Genomic DNA, 5,010 nt, shown 5'->3' with positions numbered 1-5,010 from the left:
CCCAAGAAGTCATGCTTACTGGAGAGCAAATGCCTCTTCCCATAAAACCACCCTAAATCCTCTCAAAGACCAAACAGAGAACCAAAAACCTGCTGATGTCATCTGATTACATCACCCTCCCGATCCCCGCACGTCTCCCAAGAGCGAATCGAAGCCGATGTCCCCAGCGTGCCCATTTCTGCGGCTGGAAGCGAGGATCAAGCGGAATAATAAGGGGGGGGGGGAAGGGTTGTGCATAGACGGGGTGTGGGGAAGGGGTTTGACAGGGGGACGTGCTCCGAATACTGCAATGTCTGCTTCGGATCCCGAGCTCCCCGCTGCATCCCAGCCCGCTCCGCACGCCCAGGGGGACGGGGGCTAACGGTCTATTGCACTGGATGCAGCCAAAGAAGAAACAAACCCAGCGATCCCGGGCTAGACAGGTAGCGCCCCCGCCCCCCGCTCGCTGCATGGGCGGGCCAGGGGGACCCCACGGCAGATCGCCCACCCCCCACCGCAGCAATGCGGCCGGGCCGGGGTCGCTCCTGCCAGCCCCGGGGCAGGGTGTCTGGGGGCGGGAGGCAGGGGAGGACCAAGCCCCACCTACCTGTTTTTCTTCTGCAAGGCGATCCGTGTTCGCGCCGCAGCGGAGGAGGAGGAGGAGGCGGCGGCGGCGCCCATCGGGGAACCCGGCAGAGGGGGAGAAAGCGAGAAGACACGGCGTGAGCCAGGGAGGCAGAGCCCAGCCCAGCCCAGCCCCGGCGCCCCCCGTCCCCACGCAGCCCCCCAAGACCCCGCTCACCTGGGTTGACCAGCTTGCTCTTGTACCTCAGGCCGGTGCTCATCCTGCGCGGGGGGCGGGGGCGGCGGGTGCTCACGGCGCCGGCTTTGCAGAGACAGCGGCTCGCCGGGCGCCCCGCAGCCAAGAGCGCTCTCCGCGTGCGCGTGTCAGCTCGCGCCGCTGCATGGCTGAGCTGGGCTGGCCCCCGGGAGCGCTCGTGCCGCCCGGCCCGGCCCAGCCCGCAGCCAATCAGCGCCCGCGCTCGGCCCTTCCGCCGCCCCCCCACCTCCGCAGCCTGCAGGGCCTGGGCGGCGGCTGCCCCCACCCACGCGTTAAAAACCCATCCCGCAGCCAACCCTCTCCCTCCAGCAGAGAGGCATCCCCCTACCCGCCCCCCCCCCCGTGCACAAGCCGCCGCAGCAGCCCCTGGGGGTGGGTTTCTCCAAGGTGCACAATGGATGCTCGTTGCAAATAAGATTTAAATCATCACCCACCCTACCAAGGGGGAGATGTAAAGGGATTTTTAAACTTGGACCCGACCTCTTGAAGGGGAAAGGAGTCCAGGAGAGCTGGCTGTATTTCAAGGAATCCCTGTTGAGGTTACAGGGACAAACCATCCCGATGAGTCGAAAGAATAGTAAATATGACAGGCGACCAGCTTGGCTTAATGGTGAAATCCTAGCGGATCTTAAACATAAAAAAGAAGCTTACAAGAAGTGGAAGGTTGGACATATGACCAGGGAAGAGTATAAAAATATTGCTCGGGCATGTAGGAATGTTATCAGGAGGGCCAAATCGCACCTGGAGCTGCAGCTAGCCAGAGATGTCAAGAGTAACAAGAAGGGTTTTTTCAGGTATGTTGGCAACAAGAAGAAAGCCAAGGAATGTGTGGGCCCCTTAATGAATGAGGGAGGCAAACTAGTGACAGAGGATGTGGAAAAAGCTAATGTACTCAATGCTTTTTTTGCCTCTGTTTTCACTAACAAGGTGAGCTCCCAGACTGCTACGCTGGGCATCACAAAATGGGGAAGAGATGGACAGCCCTCTGTGGAGATAGAGGTGGTTAGGGACTATTTAGAAAAGCTGGACGTGCACAAGTCCATGGGGCCGGACGAGTTGCATCCGAGAGTGCTGAAGGAACTGGCGGCTGTGATTGCAGAGCCATTAGCCATTATCTTTGAAAACTCGTGGCGAACCGGGGAAGTCCCGGATGACTGGAAAAAGGCTAATGTAGTGCTAATCTTTAAAAAAGGGAAGAAGGAGGATCCTGGGAACTACAGGCCAGTCAGCCTCACTTCAGTCCCTGGAAAAATCATGGAGCAGGTCCTCAAAGAATCAATCCTGAAGCACTTGCATGAGAGGAAAGTGATCAGGAACAGCCAGCATGGATTCACCAAGGGAAGGTCATGCCTGACTAATCTAATCGCCTTCTATGATGAGATTACTGGTTCTGTGGATGAAGGGAAAGCAGTGGATGTATTGTTTCTTGACTTTAGCAAAGCTTTTGACATGGTCTCCCACAGTATTCTTGTCAGCAAGTTAAGGAAGTATGGGCTGGATGAATGCACTACAAGGTGGGTAGAAAGCTGGCTAGATTGTCGGGCTCAATGGGTAGTTATCAATGGCTCCATGTCTAGTTGGCAGCCGGTATCAAGTGGAGTGCCCCAAGGGTCGGTCCTGGGGCCGGTTTTGTTCAATATCTTTATAAATGATCTGGAGGATGGTGTGGATTGCACTCTCAGCAAATTTGCGGATGATACTAAACTGGGAGGAGTGGTAGATAAGCTGGAGGGGAGGGATAGGATACAGAAGGACCTAGACAAATTGGAGGATTGGGCCAAAAGAAATCTGATGAGGTTCAATAAGGATAAGTGCAGGGTCCTGCACTTAGGACGGAAGAACCCAATGCACAGATACAGACTAGGGACCGAATGGCTAGGCAGCAGTTCTGCGGAAAAGGACCTAGGGGTGACAGTGGACGAGAAGCTGGATATGAGTCAGCTGTGTGCCCTTGTTGCCAAGAAGGCCAATGGCATTTTGGGATGTATAAGTAGGGGCATAGCGAGCAGATCGAGGGACGTGATCGTTCCCCTCTATTCGACATTGGTGAGGCCTCATCTGGAGTACTGTGTCCAGTTTTGGGCCCCACACTTCAAGAAGGATGTGGATAAATTGGAGAGAGTCCAGCGAAGGGCAACAAAAATGATTAGGGGTCTGGAACACATGAGTTATGAGGAGAGGCTGAGGGAGCTGGGATTGTTTAGCCTGCAGAAGAGAAGAATGAGGGGGGATTTGATAGCTGCTTTCAACTACCTGAAAGGGGGTTCCAAAGAGGATGGCTCTAGACTGTTCTCAATGGTATCAGATGACAGAACGAGGAGTAATGGTCTCAAGCTGCAGTGGGGGAGGTTTAGATTGGATATTAGGAAAAACTTTTTCACTAAGAGGGTGGTGAAACACTGGAATGCGTTACCTAGGGAGGTGGTAGAATCTCCTTCCTTAGAGGTTTTTAAGGTCAGGCTTGACAAAGCCCTGGCTGGGATGATTTAACTGGGAATTGGTCCTGCTTCGAGCAGGGGGTTGGACTAGATGACCTTCTGGGGTCCCTTCCAACCCTTATATTCTATGATTCTATGATTCTCTACTATTAGTGGGACTATCCCAATATTATTCTATATGCAACTCTACCCTCTCCTTCCCCCCCCTCCCAAAACTGTGTCCTGATTTTTCATACTTGCGCTCTGGGCACCCTACTTCTGCTAGGCCTGTTAAATATCACAGGGGAAGGGTGGAGGAGTTACACCCCAATTTCATGCAACCAGCCCCACCCATACCCCCACCTTTTCCTGGACACAGGACATTTGCTTCTTAGCACAGGGAAGGTTATTTTAGTTGAGTACACTGCTTGAGTTACTCATTACTTTAAAATAAAAATATTGTTAGCTGAAATGATAGATGTTTGACTGCTCCCTACAGTGGAACTACTAAAATTTAAGGGTCAGTGGAATCGTTGGTGAATTAACATAAAAGGGAGCCGACTATTTCCAACTTCTGTGAGTTTTCCCAGGCTGGTTTAAAAAGCATCCAAAGACTGCATTTGGAACATCAAGTCTCCACCGTAAGTTATCCTCACTAAGGACCGTTACTAGGTTTCTTCAATTGCCAACAGTTAATACAGTTAGGTCATTTGAGACCTCTACTACCCTTGCAGATGTTACAATTTAACAGTGTTTTACTGTGCAAGGGATGCACATGGAAAAACACATTGGGTAAGGAAGAAAAGTAGACCCATTAATTTACAAGACAGTAACCTCTTTAAGGCAAACTATGGTAATGGTCACAGTATAAGAACCAATTTAGAAAAGAAAGACTATTCTTTTACCACACAAGGGTTTCCTGGTTGCTTTATGATATACCTTTAACATAGCTTAACTTTTCCCACAGATTCTACAGCTGTGCAACCTTAGAGAAAGGGCTAACACAATCCAATGGCTGGAAGTGAAAGCTAGACAAATTCAGACCATAAATGAAGCATAACTTTTTAACCGTGAGAATAATTAACTATTGAAATAACTTACCAAGGGTAAGGGTGGATTCTCTATCACTGCCAAATTTTTAAATCTAGAGTGGATGTTTTTCTGAAAGACATGCTCTAAGAATTATTTTGGGTAAATTCTATGGCTCGTATTACAGACTTGATCAGTGGTTCCCAACCTGCAGCCCGAGGGCTGCTTGCAGCCCAATCAGCACACAGCTGTGGCCCATGTGACAACTTCCAGGCCATACAGGTAGTACAGACGCTCTCCGACTTACACAGTCGTTCCCTTCGGGAAAGCCTTGCGTAACTCAAATTTTGCACAAGTCAGAAATGTATACCCAAACATTGCACAAAAAAACACCCACCTCCTATTTCTAGCTTACGGAACTTTTTCCGTAAGTGCGAATTTGCGTAAGTCGGGTCTTGCGTAACCCGTGGAGCGTCTGTATATACATTATGTGGATGCGGCCCAGATAACACAGAGAGCTGCATATGCAGCCCACAATGGTAAATATGTTGAGAACCACTGGACTAGATGATCACAATGGGTGCTTCTGGCCTTAGAACCTATGGATCTATGAAAGTATTGCCTTCATGAGGATTTTTTCACATTTAAAGTTTTTAATTGACCCATTCATTTTGTAAAACTTTTATATTATGCAGAGACCCAGTCAGGTCAAAGCCCTATTGTGCTACACACAGTAGAGACGTA

The sequence above is a fragment of the Caretta caretta genome, chromosome 15 (assembly GCF_965140235.1).
Source record: "Caretta caretta isolate rCarCar2 chromosome 15, rCarCar1.hap1, whole genome shotgun sequence".
Taxonomy (NCBI): domain Eukaryota; kingdom Metazoa; phylum Chordata; order Testudines; family Cheloniidae; genus Caretta; species Caretta caretta.
Note: the sequence above shows the minus strand (reverse complement) of the source record.